Source organism: Dermacentor variabilis, chromosome 2 (assembly GCF_050947875.1).
Source record: "Dermacentor variabilis isolate Ectoservices chromosome 2, ASM5094787v1, whole genome shotgun sequence".
Lineage (NCBI taxonomy): Eukaryota > Metazoa > Arthropoda > Arachnida > Ixodida > Ixodidae > Dermacentor > Dermacentor variabilis.
The window spans coordinates 152,928,325-152,949,135 of record NC_134569.1 but is presented as its reverse complement, the minus strand read 5'-3'; the positions used below and the strand labels follow the sequence as shown (position 1 = coordinate 152,949,135).

Sequence of the window (20,811 nt, the reverse complement as noted above, 5' to 3'; positions counted from 1 at the left end):
AATGTTTATCCGGGATGCCGTGTGATGATGGGTGTCATTGGATGCAGAGGTTGCAGTGCATATCGGATTAAATTAGATTTCGTCGGGGGTTCAGGTTAGGAGGTTGGAAGCGTTAGTTCCCTGATTTTCCATATCATTCTTCATAGGCTAAGGCACTATGGGTGGTAAAAAAATTACATAGAAAAAGTGGTGACAAATGCATACTTAATTACAAATATATAGGGGCATTTTTTGTAAGAAGAGGTTGTGTTGGGTAAAGATATTATTGTTTGTATGCCTATACGGGCAAGAGCTACGTCATAAAGTGCTTAGTCCCCGTGGACTACACAGAATAATGACTGTATTCATTTTGTCGTGACACGACGGCTAGCTTAGGTACTTTATGTTTTTTAGGGGGGGGGGGGAGGACAACAGAGGAGGTGACGGCTTGCGGATGACTACAGTTACATTACGCCGACAAAATATTTACTCGCAGCCGAGGCGAAGATCGTCCCCGCTGTCGCGAACACGCGCTTGCTATAGGATGGAAAGTCGGGAGAGATCGGTGTAACTGTATTTTGTCGCAACAGCGCGAAAGTACGCGCCACGATGATGTGGAAGGCGACGGGACAAGCGGTCAAATGTCCTTGTCCCGTGGCCGTCTATGAGTTTGTGCCGCATCTTCTTCCGTTGTTGCTACAGGACGGTCTCGGTGTCGTTATCGAAGTTTACAGTTTATTATATACATATACGTCGTACATTTAAATGACAGGTGTACCGCTCAACCATTCAGTGGGAATTGAAGCCTCTAGGATGAAAACACTGTCACGTGTCTTCAAAGAGGGCGACGTTTATTGAGGACAGCTGGCTCCGTAAAAACAACGGCGGTGGGACACGGCTATCGAGGGTGCTAGGTAGCACGCGAACTTCTTTATTCTGGTCCTCGCCTGCCTCTTCTCTTGCACTGTGCCCACTACTGCAAGTGGCAATACGTTAATAACAGATGAAGAGCATGCAAAGGTGCGCTGTTCAGTAACAGGGGTAGCTCTCCCCTGTAGGCAGCATGCACATCTATGTTAAACAAGACGCAATGCAGCCAAATTCCCTTGCTAAACCGCTGCTATCTTTCGTTGCGAAAACATACGCAACGTAGGGCTCCTGGACGACGACGACGACGACAGCTACAGACATATCCAATCCAATCCATGGTGACATCCATCGCTGCAAAAACACATCCTCGATCATTAGGAGAGCGCAAAATCATGAGCTGATATGTCCTGCAAATGCGGTGACATTGCACGAGTAATTGTCATCGTATTGGATAATTTCACTCGGTACATGTTTACTTGCTTCGCTGCGGGGCAAATCGACGCTTGGTGAAGCACAAAAAGAAAAGTCAATAAGAATTAAGCCAATGTCGACCACAGCTAATGCTTGGATATACAACAGCCTGTACACTTTCATCCCTTTGCAGTACATACGCCGACGCGTCGATACCGCGAATCTTCGAGTAGTTCTGGCCGGGTTTGTGACGCAATATGTTCGATCACTTGCACAAAAAAAAAAAAAGAAAGAAAGAAAGAAAGGACGGGTGCTTGGTGATTAAAAACGACATCCCAAAAAGAAACAAGAAAACAAGTTCATAACGGTTGCTTTTGTTCATTCTCCAGTGTAGAAACATGAAACACACGACGCTGAGAAAACAAAAGAACAATGGATGTCCGAAAGCACAAAGTGAGGGTAGAAAAATAAAAGCAACTATGCTGACACGTTTTCCAGTTGTCGCGAAGTGCTGATGCGACAGGGTGTGCGACTTCGGCTTCAATATTTAGAGTCTTGAAAAGACCGAGTCATTTTCTGGACCGGGTCTCAATACCACTTTCCTTTTTTTTTTTTGCCAATATTCTTCACTCGAGCTTTCTACTTTCTTATCATCCTTCTTGCGTCACAAGCGTGCGGGAAAGTGTAAAAAACAGAGTGGGCAACAAAGACACGAGATATAGGACGGAAAGGTCAGTGCGCTGCTGTTAAGAAGTAACTCTGCGGCTCACGTACACTGTAATGGTTTAAAGCGCGAGCCCGCAAAAAGCCGCGCCGAAACCAACCACACAGCGCCCGAGGGCCACACGCTTGCGACTCCAAAGCTGGAGCCAGAGCAAATGGAGTTTCGCCGTATTACAAGCTGGCTCCGCGGACCACCGCGCCAGCTGCCGTATATAGCTGCCACAGCGTGAAAAACAGGAAGAGGAAACACGACGGTCGGACGAGACAACGCCAGGGCGGAGGGAAGAAGGCTGTCGCTGCAGGCCTCCCTCGGACGAAACAACAAAGTCGACGCCAGCGCGCAGCGTTGAAAGAGAATGAGAGAGAGAAGCAGTAGACGAATGGCGAAAACACAGCTCCACACTCTATATTGCCCCGCTCCGCCATTCGTTGCTAAAGGCAGGCACAACCCCGTGTACCGTGAAGAGGAAGCAGCGACCGAAGCGCATGCAGTGTCTTCGGGTAAGACCCGTGCGTCCGCGTATGCTTGTATGTGCCTGTCTGCACGTGTGTATACGCTCGTATCAGTGTGTGCGTATGCGTTTCTGTGCGTGCGGATGTGTCTGCGTGTGTGCAGACCGGCAGAATAGCGATGCGTGTCAGCGCTTTACTTTATTGGAGCACCGTGTGTGCTCACTGGAAATAGGAACAAGATAGAGGGGGAGGAGGCACAAGGTTGATGCGCAGCTCCCGCTACATATCATCGCCCAAACGCTGCCGCTGATTAGGCCCGTCGCCGCCGTAAATGTAGCGAGCGAGTGCCATATCGCGCGCCTCGTAGTCGGCGGCAGCAGAAGAAACCGAGCAACGGCCGACGGGACCCTTCAGAAGCTCCCGAGCGAGCGAATCCCAACAGCTGCGATCAACACGAGACACGGGTGCGGGAGAGTGGAAGAGAGGACCAGCATCTCGGGCAAGGCCGTGCGGCATCGAACCGGACGGGCTTTGGCGGCCAGGCTTGATTCAATTACGCTCGCCGGCAGCGGCAGAGTTGTCCGATATTCCTCGCTACGTTCGCTTCGGAGCTTCTTGTTTTATTTTCCTGCCCCGTTCTCGTGGGCCGCCGTATACCTACATGCCTCCTCCGTCCTTTGTTCTCCGGATTGTTCCACATTCGCGCACGATGCGGCCGGCCGTCCTTTCCCATATGCTGTGACTCCACGTGCCCTCTTTTGCCAGTCGTTTCCAATACAGAGCCAGAAAGCGTTGGAAAGGCTCAAGGTACGGGGCGGGTGTACGCACCCGAACCACGTATATATGTCTACACAACAGACACTGATCATTTCGGAAACGGTCTCGTGCCTTCCAACATGCGCGAGAATGAGAGTATCGGGCTCAGCGCGCGCGTGTGGGCGCCGAAGAGAAACGCAAAGGGACGGCACATCGCCCGGTAGTGTACACTTTCGAGGCGAAGACGGTTTGATACGATCCACTGCCAGCGTTCCTATAGTTTTGCTAACATTCCTCCTACAGCACAGTCTCGGACTCATACACACGCACGGTCGTTCTTCGGCGGAGCTTTAGCAACTCGGCGCTAAGCCTGAGCGCAGGGCCTTTCGGAGCGAAGGCCCGAGCCCTTATATACACGCGCTCTGCAGAGAGAGATTTAGTTTCGCTATCGCGTTTCCGCGGATCCTACTCTAAGTATCTCGGCTACAGTGGCGGCTATGGGAACGTCGGTTTGCTCTCTCTCTCTCTCTCTCTCTCTCTCTCTCTCTCTCTCTCTCTTTGCTTGCCTGCGATGTTTCTCATTCCGAGATTGCGTCTCGGCACATTGAGCCACTTTCGCCTGTTAGCCGTACAGCCTCGTTTATTTCAGGGAAGGGTCGAACATTTGCTTCTTCTGTCTATCGCTCGAAAGTCGTTGCTAACACTATACGGCCCATAAGGAAGGAAAGGGTACACGCTGACAGATAGAGGCAACTGTGGAACGTAATATATATAAGTTATTCGCTTTAATAAAAAAGAAAGACGGCGGATGCAATTTCTGAATGCGATCACTGCATACCACTCAATACTGCCAATCTTCTAATCGATCAGTACTCTGTTTCAACCGTTTAACAAGTCTTGCCTTCTTTTACTTTCTTTCCTGCATTTTTCTACAAGTTATTAAAAGAATTTCAGTGATCCAATTTTTTTTACTATACTTAATACTGTATACATGCAAAAACGCTTATAATGTTATTATGCCATTATGTTATTGTGTTTACTGTTTTTTTTTTGTTATTGCTCTTCATATTGTATTTGCTTATGTCGTATTAACTTTCCATCTTGCGTGAATATTCCTTTTGTTGTACTGATGTCTTTTTTTTTTTGCCGATTCCACACGAATATACCGTATTCCCCCTACACTGCTTTCTCGAAAGCCTGTAAGGTACATGTAAATAAATAAATAAATGCTTTCCCTACCAGCAAAGAATTCTGAGTGCGTGTGTCTGTGCGTCTATGCGTGTGTGCGTGCGTGCGTGCGGCGATTTATTGAATAGTTTTCAATAGTTAGCAATAGTTGTCAACAGTGAATGGCAGTCAGTAGTTGCCCTGGCTACTACCTTTAGGTGGAAGAATTGGGCCATGCGCACGACGACATTCCTGACTAGCGAGAACATCCTTCATGAGAGCACAAGCTGAGGCGATTAAAAAAGCACTACGAATAGCTGCATGGCCGACTACGAAGTTCCCTTACGGATAATCCTCGGTGTCCTGTTCTAAGTACTCGCAACGAGATGGGACAAAACAGCCGTGCTCATTCGCCTCTTTCAAAGACCACAATAAATCACGGAACCATTCCTCTTGTGCACAGAAGGCATTTTCCCAAGAGACTGCAGGAATCAATCTGAAGAACGCACTATCCTTTTCGGTGGTGTATGCACAGAATATGTGAAAGAAATCGTATAGCCTTACGCTGCGGACTAGGAACAATGGCGCGACCTCAGCGACTAAGCAAGACAATGCGTTCCCAACACACTGCAGTCGAGTCCTAGCATAACGAAAAAGCTTACGCACTGAAAATAGTTCGATACATTAATTAACTCTATATGCCCAAATTCGGTTATAACGAACTTGAACGAACTTTCGTGATACATTTGTAGAACAAGAAAGTCGATAAAGGAAGCAAGGAAGGAATCATGGAAAACAGAACTGCTCGTACTAGACACTAACATTTTTTCCCAGTGACTTGATGAGTTTCTCAGCGTCACCGAGCATGGAATTCACGACTCCCTACATTCTGTAGACCAGCTCCGATCCCCTTCCCTCGATATGAGCACCGTACCGGCGCGGCACATTTACCGCAGAAAACGCGTCCTGAAGAGTCCGGAAATGCCCCAATGGCCATGGCGGGCGCTCCGAGATCGCTATATCCAATGTTCAGTGCGCTACGAAGGAGTTATCTTACGTGATTATCGATCATTAAATTTGGCATTGTCGACGGCGGCGGCGAGGCAAGCCCTCGACGTCCCTTCGTGGGAGGCTTAGGCCCGGCCATCATAAAGTGCTGGTTCTACAATAAAAGTTTATTCCTCCTCCTCCTCGACACGGAGGACAATTTGCTTTGTTCGATTTTGTTGCAGCCGAGTTCCGAGTCTGCAGCGACGTCGGTGCGATTTCCATCGTGTTTCGCTAAAATGTGGCTGCGCAAGAGGCTGAAACTGACGTCAGCCGACCAGCTGAACGACCGAGCCAACGCACGTGACCCAGTGCCGCGCGTTATCTCCCGGTGAGAGTGCCGTCGGCCCGTGCATCTAGCGTGCCCTCTTGCTCGAGACCACGCCTACACTCCAGCGCAAGGTTGTTCTAAAGCGGGCGCATAAAAGTGAAATCAGTGCGCGTTCCATTAGCCACGGTGTCTCGTCGGCTGCTGGCACCGCAGCGAGTATATGGGGAGGGCGCAAAGAGAGAGAGAGAGAGAGAGAGAGAGAGAGAGAGAACAAAAATGGCAGGAAGGTTAACCAGAGGGCATCTCCGTTTGAATACTCTGTACTGGGGAGAGGAGGTAGAAAACACGGAAGAAAGGAAACACGATGAAAGAAAATACCAGAGACCCTGTGCGAGCGCTGTGGCTCACGATCTGTGGAAGCGTGCCGCAATAATAGATCGACACATTGCCGCACACAGACATCCAGAGATTCCTACAGCGTACAGTGTCGTTACAGTCACAGCATATCGCACAATCCGGTTTCTTTCAATGAAACGCGGCCGCGTCCATAAAGGCACTCGCGCCGGTGCCGTTCAAGCCAAGCGTCCGATATCCTTGATTTCAGAGCTTGGGCGACCGTCCAGCTCTTCTATAGTGTAGAAGTCAGTGCTGTTTTATTTATTTATTTATTTTGCTCATTAAAACTAGGGCACTCGCAGGAATGTCACGTGATCGTTACGCTGCGCGCACACGGAGCAAAAGCGGAGCGTAACATTCGGCGGCCCGATGGGCGGCAGAACAGAAAAGGCAGCACCTTCGATACGGGGAGCTGCCTTTTTTTTTTTGCCGCTTACGCGAGCGTTGCAGGCACGTACACTACTGTAACAACGTAAAGAACACACCCGCAGCTTTTCTCACGAGCGCGGCAAGTGCGAAAGCGGCGCTGTTTGCCACGGACGAAGCTGCCGCGCGTGGCCCAAGAACAGCGGCGGCGGCGCACGCGAGCGCATCCGAGCGCGTAGTCTCCACGTCTCCGCGAACGCCGGACTCCATTACTGCTCCCGCGTAATCTAGCAAATGGCGAGCCCCATCTGGAACAACGGACCACGCACGGCAGGCCGTTGTTACTGCCGCCGCCGCCGCCGTTGCTGCTACTTACTGCTACCGTTATGGCGTCGTACTAGCTTGCTCGACAGACACCGCCGCCGGCGCTTTGGTGGCGCCGGTGGCGAGCGGCAGCCGTTCCGGTCGCTTCAGCTCCCGCGCGCGACACCGCAGCTATTTTGCATTTGCTTCTAAAGGGCATTCATCTTTGCTTTGATTCTTTCGCTGCTAGACAAGCGAAGCGTGACTGAGAGAGAGAGAAGTAATATTAGCAATGAAAAATAAATGTATGGCCGGCGCTTTCACGCAAGCTTCTTAGCCGACGAGGGCTTTACGAGCACGCACAGCTTGGAGACACACGAAGGCGCGCTTTCCCGTCGTTCATTTGGGTAGCGTTATATGCATTGTTGCGCGCGGATTTTATTAGGGAGAAGTGGCCGCAAGTTAGGTTAGGAAGGATAGTCTTTCGCCCAGTCGTGTTTGATAAATTTTTTTTCTATAAGCCGGACCTTTCCGTGAGAGCTTTCCATCCTCCCGGCGGGCAAGTAACTTAATAAGCAACTTAATCAGGCTTGGACAGCAGACAAAGGCAAGGGGGATTCATTCAACTAATTCATAGGGTCATAAAGTTATTGTTACCAAGCTAAAAAAATTATCTTGTAATTTATTAGAAACCTGTCGCCGCCTTTTTGAGACTTTCCTTTTTCAGTAACTCATCCTGTAACAAGTAGCGAGAACTGAGCGAGTTGGAATATGTTCGTGGTCTGTCAACGCAAGAACTAGACAAAGACGAAGAGACGATCTCGAATGATGTCTATCGAGTGAAGCTCTAATGTAGCATGTGACTTTTGAAGGGGAATGTTTGAATATAAAAGTGCAGCACCATAACTGTCTCTCGCTAGGAGGTCACCTCAACAGCACTGCACGGAAGAGGGGGGGGGATGACAGAAATGGGAGAGAAGTAAAAAGGAGGATACAAGCGTAAAAAGCCGCCAGAAGTAGGAGGAGTAGAAGCGAAGCGGAACTTATAGCCGCTTGCATGAGTTGGAGACATAAAAAAACACAAGCAAAGCTACAAGAGCTCCACTGAGGAAAGTTGAGTGTTCTTTTTGGGAATAACATTGCTTAAGTACTGCCGTGAAAGTCCGAGGCGTCGGTAGGAAGCGATTAGTGCGGTGCGAGCTGTGTTGTGGCCGGCGCTGTCGAGGAATTATGCGCTGAAGAGCCTCTTCTGCAAACACGTGGCCAATACATACCACGCGGATTGCACCAAAGCGGGAACAAAAACGCCTAGTAGACATCTTGCAAAAGGTGTTGGCTTTATGTGTCTCCCCGCTTTGGTGCAATCCGCGTGTGTGTTAATGGCCACGCGTTCGCATTGAAGCTTCACTCGACAGACAGCGCTTATGATCGTCTCTTCGTCTTTGTCCAGCCGTTACGCTGACGGATCACAAACAAGCCCGTGACAACCTCGACGTACGTCGCCAAAAGTACTTGAAGTCTCCCACACACTATTGCAAAAGGAGGGATAGCAGTAGTAAAATAGGAGAGAATGAGTGCCGCACCGCAGCATTACTGTCGTCCGTCTTCACACACAACAATATTATTACTGCGTCCAGTGAATCGTTTGCCATCTCACTCAAGCGGCATCCGCATAGTACGCAGTCATGATGTAGAATAGTTACGTCACGAAACCACGCCCAGTGCACGTACCTCTTATCTCCTGCCTTTCTACATTGACTGACAGGTGCCAATGTTATTGACACTGGCTTTTGTATAGTTCTTGTTGTATATTTAGTTTGTCTTGTGATGTATCCCCGCTACAATAATGTCCCCTGGGTGCATGTAATTGAGTTAATAAAACTAAATAAATAAACAATTAAAATTGACCGACACCACGAAAATTCATTAAATTGGGGACAACCTGCTCATTTTAGGCGGGAATTTCGCTTCCTGTACCGTAGGTTCCATTTGATCAGCTCTGCGTGCGAAAGGAGCCTCACAAGTCAAATGCAGCTCGATGCAGCAGATTCACAACGTCGAAAGCCAAAACTTTGCTGGCATATGTAAGTGACGCAAATGAACTTATAACTCACTCGGCCAATACATTTTTGTGCAAGTTTTATTGTGTCATCCTGTTTATAAAAAAAGCGAAAGAAAAAGAAGAACAGAAAAAAAACCTGCTTGTGGAGCTGAGAAAACGCAAAAGAAAATTACAAAAAAAAATGCAAATACGAAAAGACTCGTGCGACAGTAAGCGGCGCCTTCGCAGTTGATAAATGTTGAAATCAGGATTGTGAGATGGGGGCGTTGCAACTTTTACGCACGGACTTCCACAATAACGCTGAGACAAAAGCGGAGGTAAACGAAAATATGTGCCGATTTTAAATCCTCCGTGGTTTCAATGTAGGGGAACAGAGGAAGCCTAACGGGATGCCCATGCAACCCAACAGAAAAAGAAAGACCGCAATGGATACCTGAAATGTTTGCGCGTACAGTTAAAAGAGGTGGGAAAGGACCGGAAGTGAAAAGGGGACTGACATATTCGACGAGTTCACAAGAAAGGTTTTCAGCAGCATCGGAAAGGTTCTTAACGCTTTCCCTACCACGGGGAAAATAGGGGTTTCTTGTAGGTTACGCCCGATCTTTTTTTCTGAGAAAACTACCGCATTGGATATTTTATGTAATACGTAAACAAATATAGAGTGAATGAACTTTTCACGCATAAAAGTTTTATTAACGAGATATATTTCATAAAAAAGATATAAATTGCCAGAATAAAGATCGTGGGGTAAGACTGAACAAAGTTTATAAGACAGGCCTGTATCTTCTAAGAAATATATGTAACAAAAATTACAAGATATACAAAATGTATTGCCGTCTAATGGGCACTATCTATGAAATAATCTATATTTCTTATTGAATAGTTATCCCGCTACAAAAATTAAACTGCGAGAGCTAGAGCACGGCATGCCGGGCTGCGGCCGCCGATGTTCGGGGCTGCTTTACGTCGGCGTCGCTCTCAGCGTCTAAGTCCCACGAAAAAGGCCGCATCCTAGGACTAGCTGCTGCTCGATCCATCGATAAAAGGAGCCGCAGACGCGGCGGAATCACGAGATCTGCGATCTTTCGAAGCGCTCGTGCCGCTTCCGGAGGCAGCCATTCTTGCTTCCTACTTTGACGATCGCGAAACATCAAAGCGCGTTCAAAAATTACCGCCTCTTGGCAAAAAAAAAATCGAACTGCTTAGAAAACAAAATATAATTCTCCTTCACGTCCAATGGCGAAGTGTGTCCATCAGCGGCGCGGATGTTCTCGAAAGCGGCATTTCAAACATTATATAGCGGGCGGCCATTCTTGCTTTCTACTTTGACGACCGTGAAACTTCCAAGTGCTTTCAAAAATCAGCGTCCTGTACGAAAAAAAAAAAACGTACTGACTGCTTAGAAAATAAAAATATAGTTCTCCTCCTTCACGCCCCATTGCGCAGTATGTCCGTGAGCGGTTCGGAAAAAAGTGTCGAAAGCGGCGTTTGAAGTCATCTTTAGCGGGCTAACAATGCACAATGGGGGCGGTACGGAAAGAGTTAAGCTTGGTCTGCCCGCAAGAGTGTTAATCAACGTACGTTCGCTGAAATGAAACGCCAAATAAGTTTCACTTTAGTCCCCAATCGGAGAACGAGGGATGCATCAAGTTTCGGTGTGCCTTCGACGAGAGACCGTTCCGTGCAATTTATCGGAAGAAAGTGGAGATAACCTGGAAAAATGTAGACGAACATATATACCCACTGAAGAAAAAAATCCCTCGCGAGAATTCCGGTTTCGGTGGCTCGTTTAAATGAGGCAAGGCTCATGCGTTCTTACGGATGCTTTTGGTAGAATATGTCACCGCGGTTAACGATGAGAAGTTCGAGATTTGCAAACAGCGAAACACAGGCCGGTCGGAGTCACTGAATGCGCGGTCACAGAAGTGACGTAATAAAGCCGGGAGCATTACATGGCTAATCAACGAAAGCAGCAACGTAGGCTATATTTTCTCGTAGTGACGATGAAAGACGCGAACACTTACACGCATGTGAGTCAGGAATCTAAATATTTGTTGGGCGTACTTGTGCTCAGAAGGGCAAGCAACGATGGAATTACAATGATCGCGTCAAGCCAAGTTGTCCGTCCTCGATCCTAGTCTCACGTATCGAGTGCGTGCGCTATTTACACGTTTATACCGCCGTACATTCCACAGAAACGGCTACTCGACGCTGCAACCCGGTGGCTATGGCATTGCGCTGCTGAGCCTGAAGTCGCGGTAGAGGGACTTCATACTCTCCGCTGGCAATTATTTTTGTTAACGTCACCTGTTTCAAAACACCAGTGCTTTTATGAAGCTTTCTGCACATCCTTGATCAATGTGTTCCCCGTGCAGCAGGCGTGAACGGTTGACGTGAACAAGGGAGGAAGAAGTTTCCCTGAGGAGGAACCGGGCTGGGCTAGGTAGCCGTCACCGTTACTTTTACTTGCCGATTAAAACGCTTCGTAAAGAGAGACGCCAACTGCTTAGACTGTACGATCCCGACACCACATAAACACTGATGGCTGCAACCGGCTGCGGACTTTATTCAGGACTGAGCCCGGTAGCCAACCGGGCTCAGTCCTGGTTAACCTCCCTACCTTTCGTTTTTCATTTTCTCTCTCTCTCTCTCTCTCTCTCTCTTTTCAGAGAGGCTAATGCAATGCCGCCGCCGCTCCCGCGGACGGATGGATGGGGTGGGATGGGATGTTATGAGCGTCCTCTTAGGAACGGGGTGGTGGGTTGCGCCACCAAGCTCTTGCTAATATACTGCCTATTGTCCTACCTAGGGTAAACAATAAAAAAACACTATGAACTCGCTCCACACAATTTTCTGATCCCCTATTGCGAAATATGATTTTGTACGTCTCCGTTTTTTGTCGTTTCCCTACTTTTCTTCCACCAATCCTCCTGTCGCGTCTTATAATCCCCATTGTGGACATGTTTACTTTTCCGCTGCTCTCGCTGAACCGAAGGGCTTCAAGGAGGCCAGTGGTGCCTAAATGGACCGCTGGATACACGTCTTCTCATTCCAATAAAACATGCTACATAGTTCCCCTAGCTTTACCGCAGCAAGCACATGCTTCTTCTTCCTTCTTATATCTCGCTTTATAGGTGCGTGTTCTAAGGCATCCCGATCTCTTCCAAAAGTAATGAGCTTCGCCTTGAGTTATCATAAATTGTTTCTTTCCTGATTTCCTTTTTTTTAAGAAGTTACTCATGGCAGGTATCTTTTCAATTGCCGCCACCCATGAGATTGTTTCAGCCTGTCTGACGTTCTTTGTTGCTGCGTTGCCCACCCTAAAGGCCGCATACTTGCTGGTAAGCTTCCTAGTTCTTTTCCTCCGCTGTGAGTCAATGTTTTTCCTGTACAGATACCTGAACATTCTCCCAGCTCATTTACTTTCTTCCATATTCCTCAGCCGTTCTTCATACTCAATTTTACTGCGAGCTCCCCTCACTTCAAAGCAAGTCCAGCCCATATCACCCTGCACATCTTCATTTGTAGTCTTCCCGTGAGCGCCCAATGCGAGGCGACCCACTGACATTTGGTTCCCGCCGAGTCCTGATTGTACCCCTGATTTAAAGCAAACAACCGCATTTCCAAAAGTAAGTGTGGAACCATTACACCTTTACACATACCCCGGAGCACCTCGTACCTATTGTATCCCCATAGCGCTCTGTTCTTCCTTATGGCTGCATTTTTCTTCCCCTCCACTCTTATTGTTTTAACGCGATAGCGTTAAGGAGCTCGTGTCGCAGAAAAGCCGGTGTCGTCGGTGTCGGTGTCGGCGTCGGCGTCCGCGGCGTTCGCCGTGAGCGATAAATCACGGCAGGCACTTCATAAATAAAAAGCAACTTCCAAGATGGGCTGGGTGGGAATCGAACCAGGGTCTCCGGAGTGTGAGACGGAGACGTTACCACTAAGCCACGAGTTCGCTGCTTCAAAGCGGTACAAAAGCGCCTCTACTGAACGCGGTGTTGCCTTAGAAACGAGCTGTTTCGGCTCAGGCGTGCGTCGCTTGCTCAGGCGCACATTTCGTTGTCGCGCCGAACGCTGCGTTGCTCGACGCTCACCGCGTCCGATGCGGGGCGCGTAGTCGCTGCGCCGTAGCCCATTGTCTTACACCCCTTGGCGGGTCGACGGGAACGCTGTCGCGTTCCACTCTTGAAGGCGAAGCTTAAGCGTCCTCCAATTTTTTCCTGTGTTTACATGTAACTATTGTCTTCGTTTATCCATTATACCAAGTTATTTATATTCTCGTACGTATTGGTCCTGGTCCTGTATCACCACTGTCTGTTCACTGTTTTCATTGAATATCATAACGACGGACGGACGGACGGACGGACGGACGGACGGACGTATGTATGTATGTATGTATGTATGTATGTATGTATGTATGTATGTATGTATGTATGTATGTATGTATGTATGTATGTATGTATGTATGTTATGAGCATCCCCTTTGGAACGGGGCGGTGGGTTGTGCCACCAAGCTCTTGCTATTATACTGCCTAATGTCCTCCCTAGGTTAAACAATAAAACAGAGAAAAAGAACACTATGAACTACCCTACCTAAATTTTCTGATCCCCAATTTCGAACATAACATGCGCGAAGGCAAGAGCCATCTGGTAGTGGCGCAAAGAACCCAGTGGCGCACTTGGCGCGCGCTTTCCGCTGTGATTGGTGGGCCTGTTCCGCTAGAGAACAGCCACGCAGCACCCACGGCCACGAAAAACTGGCGAGGCTCGAAAAGAAAAGCTGCGCTCTGAAAAAGTGAACATTTCCAACGCCGTATGCGTTCCGTAAATGCGCACGAACTGTCTCGCAAAAAAGACTACACGTTACACACACAAAAAAGCATGCTTTAGATTAGGCCAAGAACTTCGCAAATTGATCGTGTTCATTGATTGTCCTCAGTGTTTTTCAGCATTTCAATGATATTCAGGTTATCTTGTGTTATGAATTACTCAAAATGTTCGTTCTCCTAGAGTGTATTCAGTGTATTCAATTTGTTTTTTTTTTCTTTGAAGCGAGGTTAGGTTAGTGACTTCGGAAGCGTTAGTGCTGCCCTTACGCTGTTCTCAGGGTTTTTCAGTGCTGCTATAAAGCGATAGCACTTTTGGGCTCTCTTTTTTTCTCCGCATGTTCCGGCTTATCAGTTTCTGGCTTTTTATGGTCAGCTCGGCATACTTCAATTCCCTAGTTTCCACTAAAAAATAAACTAAGTAAAGATACCCAATGGTCGGTTTCAAACCCTGGTTCCCCAGCACGGAAGGCCGATGCTCTAGCCATTACATTCCGGACACGTGCCTCAAAAGGCGGAATAATCTTGCGCCAATCAACGCCTTAGACAGTTGGCGCGGTAGGCCTGCATTGGATAAGAAAAATTTGCCTATATAAAGTGAGCTCTCATCATTTAGATGAAATTCGCTGCACATCTCTCGTCAGATACTGCGGCACTGTGGCGCATGTTTACAACGTCAAGCACGTCGTGTCTTGTGATTGCACTCGTGCTAATGCTGAACAAAGGTACCGCCTTGACTGCAAGGTCCTCCGCGGTTTCTGAGGGACGCGTTCGTCACTGATATCGTCACCGCCGTCTTGCGCAAGCTGTGACTCGCAAAGATCCAACGTTGGTACTGCAAGCACATTTCGTTCTTTTATTAGTCCCGTGTCGAGGAATAGCCGGCGGCCATTGAAAGCGCAGCGATTAAATTGTCATTTTATGCGCATTAAAGAAATAAGAAACAAATAAAGACGCGCGCACTGCCTCCGCAATCGTTACAGTACGACGATTCATGCCAGTGCCACGATCCGCGACCCTGTTCGCGGGTGCTTCTTCCCGCGAGGGCTCCTTCATTGAGCTAGCGAGCCGTTCGCGTTCCCTAACGTGGTCGCAGTGCTTCTCAAAAGCCTACCGAATCCGGCTTATCATATCAAATTATTCTCGCGTAGGTGAACTCCAGCGAAGATCGAACTTTAAGTATGGGGCTAAAGATAGCAAGAAGGAACTAGGCGAGGTAGAAAACCGAAGCAAAAAATTATATATATATATATATATATATATATATATATATATATATATATATATATATATATATATATATATATATATATATATATATATATAGATATGTGTGTGTGTGTGTGTGTGGACGCTTTTTCTTTTCTTATTTCTCTTTCTCTCGCCTTACTCGGGACGCTACGCCAGTCCATATAGGCAGCGGCGCTGTCGTAGACTAGAGTTATTTCGCGCGGCAAATCGAAGTCCCCTGCGATGAAGAACCGACGCGCGAGTTCCCGCCGTCTTTCGTTTTCCCAAGTACTTTAATTTCCCGCGGCCTTCGCTTCTTCTATTTCTTTTTTCGCTGCTTTCCGCAAGCGCCCGCGTGGAAGCGCTAGAGCCATCCATCTCCCGAGGGAAGGAGACGGGCCACCGCGGTCGGCCAGTGCCCGCGGTGGTGGGCGAAGAAGCTCTCCAAGAAATGCCGCTCCGCCTATGAGCTCGCGGGTCGCCTTTCACGCGCGACCAGATGAAAAAGAGGGGTCCTCTCGCGATGTATTTATACATTAGGTCGTCCGGAATCGAATTAGCGCCGCGGCTCGAACTGAGAGTGCGATATCTATTCTCCACATTTCCGTCTCGGACTTAGGCGAAAGAAGCCTGTACACAACTGGTCATGCCGGATGGAAAGGTTGTTGTGCCTGCTCTGACATTTTTTTGGATCTAGCGAGCAAATACAGTTAACGCTCGTGGGTGGATCGTGGTGTAAGTCTATACAAGTAACACGAACAAAAATGTAGAAGCCTCACGAAAAACGTGGTGATAAGAACACCAAATGTGCGGGGAAGGAAAGTGCAAAAAGTCGAAACTCACTCCCGAGCATCGTGGGACACTTCATACGCAATAACACCACCGTAAGACTTCACTATTCAACGCAATGAAGCAACGATCGTTGCCGCACTTCGACCCGGTGTATTACAAAATGCGGGACACGCCCACATAACTTGGAAAAGTGTACATGACGCCGACGCTGCGGGTGGCAGTTTCGCGCCGTTGCGTTCGTGGGGAGCGTTAGGTGTCTCCGCCACGCTCTGCTTTCACGCGTGCATCACGCTTACGAGAGGCTTCGGAAAATAAAAGCGGGGCGCTTGCTGCCCCACTTCACCGCATGGCGACGCATCGCGCATTGTGTACACCCTTGCGTGTAGCTCTTTGCGTTGAAGTGCATGCTTATATCGTTGTAGTGTATACAGGTTCAGTGTCAGGTGAAGAATGCAGCGGCAAGCACCTCTCAAATAGTGCAGGCGCACAAGTGCCATCGAATCGCTCCCCCGTCCTGGCCTCCCTCCTCTCCCTCGTCCATTGTATGCGCGTCCTCGCCTACGTCTTGCTGGGGCACGTACTTGTTATAAAACTTCCCATCCTGCTGGAGCAGCTTTTTAAGCTTCATGAGCGAGTGAAAGCGTTGTCCGTGAAAGGTCATTAGACCTTTCCTGCTACTTGTTACGTGCTGTGGTTCTTATCCACAGGGGGAAGGGGAGCATAAGATGCCTTGCCTAGGAGGTCAGCGACACTAAAAAAAAAAGCAAAACTGCCTTCCAAATCCTCTATCTAAATAATCTGTTTGCTCATAAAAGTGTTGATTATTACTAAATGATTAAGATCCGTGGTATAAAGAACAAAAACGACTGTACAAGAGAGAAAGGCGACAAAACAGCCTGCTGCAACTGAAGGGCGAACCTGTTTGTGAACCTGTTCGTGCGATTTTCCCTGTTTGTGCGTGACCACGGCGGCATACTTTACGTCGCTGATAAATGTGTATACTTCCTCCTCCTTCTTCCTTCCTCCTCTTTCAATTCCATTTTCCCTTTCCCAGTGCTGGGTAGCCTACCGGGCTCAGCCTGGTTAACCTCCCTGCCTTTCCCTGATGACTTCTCTCTCTCACCCTCCTTAATGTCGCTGAAAAGCTGCGGTTCCTTCTCTTAGCACCGAAGACCCCTGCAAAGGAACAACTTTCTTTAGCAAGAAGGCATAAAGGCGAACGTGTTTATAAGGAAGAGTGTTTTCTACAATCTTTAAATGTCACTTGTCCATCGACTCCGCCAACATAATTCGGTTTCGGCGAGTCGTGATATGTCCGTAGCCGTCTCCATGAAGCGCTACGGTGGTAGAATTCCCCTCAGGACGAATGTCGATGTTAATTTGAACAAGACAGAATAGGCTTGACACAACACTTTTTCTTTTTTTTTGTCTGCCTGTCTTTCTCTCTCTTTCACCTCGTCATCGTTGCGCACAGCAACGGCAACGACACGACGAATTCGGCCGCGAGAAATTCTTTCACGGCTTGCTCCGATCACCACGTTTTCTTATTCTCCCATCAGAGGCCTTCTTCTCGTTTCACAATACTCTAGCACGTCAACCCCGCCGTTCTCGGCCGCTTAGCTGTTATTAACGGTGGCGCGAGGTGTGGCGCGAGGTCTGAGAGACTGGCGAACCGGTGAAAAGGGGGGCCTGTCGTGCCCTCAGCTTCCCGCGCGCCCAGTCCCGTTTCCTCCCGTTCACGTCATTACGGCCTGTCACTCTAGCGGCGGCCGCCGCACCACTTTCTTGCCACTTCCAAGGCGGCCAGCGTGGGAGTCAGACAGGAAACGCGAGAAAATCCGAAATAATGGGGGACAAAAATATATAGAGCGGCACATAGCTTGGCATGTGCAGAAGTCTCGGCCGCGCGTTGGTCCATAATGAATGACTGCAGAGGTTCTGGCCATGCCGCCCTAATATGGTGGAGTGCCTCGACTCTCTGCCCTGACGGCTGACAGGCGCCTGGGCATACCTGAAGTCCCAATTTTTGGTTGCTGGGCTCGTTACAATGACGCTTGTTTTTTCATTACGCTTTCCGGTGGGATGAAATAATGCAAGGCTCTGCCCTTTGGTGTCATTCGTGTTTCTTAAAGAAAGAAAGCTTGGTAGAAAAATAAAGAACCATGAAAGCATCCGAGACAGAGAATGGTGAACACAGGTGATCGAGCAAGGTACAAGACACAGACGAAGAAAATGTATATAAATATATACAAGCAATGCGAACAAACGCTAAAAGTTGTGGCTAAGAGTTTCGGGGAATTCGGTACATGACCAAAAAAAGAAAAGAAAAGAAAGCGAATGGTTACCAGGTGGTTAGAGATTGGTAACCGGATTCTCTTAGGTAGAAACCTTCACGGCATGTGCTGAGATTTCAGTGCTGTCTGGTAATAAGACTAACTTTTGAACAATTTATCGGATACATAAAAATGCTGAAGGCAGACAAAGCTCGGTGGAAAACTTCATATATATTTCAGTTTGACATTTTGCATAACATTTCTTGCTGGCTGGGTATTGTGAGAAAGCAATGTTCCACATCCGGAAGCTGATCTGAAACGACTAAGAAGAATTTACTGAAATCGATTGGTTGATATATTCATTTATTAACCAAAAAGCAACACGTGTGGTAGCAGACGGTGTAGTGGAGGATTTCTAAATGATTTTGACCACCTCAGATTTTTTTTAACCGTTATAGAAGGCACGGTACATGAGTGGTTTTGCATTCCGGTCCCATCAAAACGTGCTGTTGCAGCCAGATTTCGACATGGTCACCGGGCCTGCATTGAAAAATTCAAGCTTTGAACAGCAGTGAGCGCGAGCCTGTGTGAATACATTTCGAGCTCGTTCCCACCCTTTATAATCCTCTCCTAAGGGCAGGTAATCAGTGATATATAAAAATTACAGAACGGGTACCACAGACAGGGAAGCGCAGTCGATGACGGCAGAGAACTAGATGGTGTGATAAAACAAAGAAATCTGCAGGTATAGGACGGCGGACGCAAGACAGGCGTAACTGTAGATCGTTGGGAGACATGATTCTGACAAAACATTTACTCAGAAGAATAGACGGATTGCCCTGCTGCTCGGAAGGAATATTAGAAGGGGGGGGGGGTATATGTCACTGAAGAGAAAGTTTACTACCACGAGCGTTATCGACAACCTGAGCAGTGAGCCATAACTACCTGGAACGTTCATTGGGGAGCGTCATAGGCCATGCTACGATTCTTTGTCCTGAGGCGATGCCGATCTGCTGGCTTTGTACTTCAGTGTTACTCTTCATTTACCGGAAGTAAAAAAAATAGAGAGAGATAGACAAAGAGAGTAGCTTACAGTATAGACATATGAGAACCGGGTGTCCCACATATTAGAAAGCTTAAAATGAGGTAAACGCGCCTCCCGATACGCGAACCGAAAGCCTTCAGTGTGGATCTGCAGCCTTACAAATCGCGTATTTCGCGCTATAGCGATAAGAACGTGTTAGGGTTGCCGAGGTCAACAGAGAAGTTCTTTGTCATGGAGAACTACCAAGAGTATAGACTATGGAGTAACGCAAGCACGTATCAACGGGGAAACAGAGAAAAAACTAATATAAATAAAACCTGTAGCTTAACTTTTAGCTATGGCGCCTATTACGCGAAGAGCTCTTGGCAGAACTCTTCGTCGTGGTACGGAGTAGCTAATGAAGCCTCCATGTGGAGCCAATGCACGAACCCGAAACTGTTCTGAGCCTAAAAGAAAAAAAAAAGCAAGTACGGCGGCGCGTGTATAACCTGATGTGCTACACGGCATGGAGCTATCCGGTTACCTATACGGAGATGGGAGGCGAATCGCGTTAAGCATCTCCCCTGTGCGCCCGCGAAACACCAAGCGTGTTGGCTCCAGAAATGCATCGAGAGGCGAAGCCACTTTCTGGCCGCCGGTTCCCGACAAAACCCAAATTCTATGAGACCAACGCGTGTGCAGACGCACGCGGCAGAGCTGAGGTATGTATGTATGTATGTATGTATGTATGTATGTATGTATGTATGTATGTATGTATGTATGTATGTATGTATGTATGTATGTATGTATGTATGTATGTATGTATGTATGTATGTATGTATGTATGTATGTATGTATGTATGTATGTATGTATGTGTGTGTGTGTGTATGTATGTATGTATGTACGTACGTACGTACGTACGTACGTACGTGCGTATGTATGTATGTATGTATGTGTGTATGTATGTATGTATGTATGTATGTATGTATGTATGTATGTATGTATGTATGTATGTATGTATGTATGTATGTATGTATGTATGTATGTATGTATGTATGTATGTATGTATGTATGTATGTATGTATGTATGTATGTATGTATGTATGTATGTATGTATGCTTTATTTCCACAAAACCTAAATACAGCTTTGCGGGGGTAAAGTGGGGAAAAAGCTGCTCGTAGCAGCTTGACCAGCCCCAAATACCCTTAACACAAGACAAGGTTGCCGGGTGTAGCAGATTAAACAAATGCAGAGCCAAAGCCGACATTTGGTGCAACCCTCTTGTACTCCCCACTTCCGTTCTCCCATTCTTTCTCCTGTTGGGCAGGAAATGGGAAGATGCACGCCTGCCGCAACCAAACTCTACGCCGTTGTTCAGATTGCCGAGTGGGGGTAAAGCCTGCAGTTCGGAGAGTTGGGGCGTTGGGGCTGGGGCTTGAGTTGGGGCTTTAATCGATGTCATAGTAGACGGGTAGTGGAGGAGGGAAGATAACCGATGGTCATTAAGGGCTACGGACTGGATTCCAAGGGCAGGGGAGCGTAGCATGGGGCGACAGAAAGTGAGGTGGGCAGATGAGATTAGGAAATTTAGAGGGACAACATGGCCACAATTATTACATGACCGGGGTAGTTGGAGAAGTATGGGAGAGGTCTTTGCCCTGCAGTGGGCGTAACCAGGCTGATGATGGTGATGATGATAGTAGACGGGGTGCGAAATTTACCCTCCCGACCCCCTCCAAGCAACAAAATTTTTCTTCGTTTGTGCGTATGACATCATAAAGATATGTAAAATAAAGGAATAGAATTGAATTTACATTTACATCTACGTTTGCGTGCTTTCTTTAGTTTCGTGTTGGA

At 47.8% G+C, this 20,811-nt stretch overlaps 1 protein-coding gene across 4 annotated transcripts in view; it reads right to left on the bottom strand.

The window, feature by feature from the left end:
* The window catches only part of CASK (peripheral plasma membrane protein CASK), an 842,400-nt gene that overhangs the window by 269,076 nt on the left and 552,513 nt on the right, over nt 1-20,811 (bottom strand). The window lies entirely within an intron of this gene.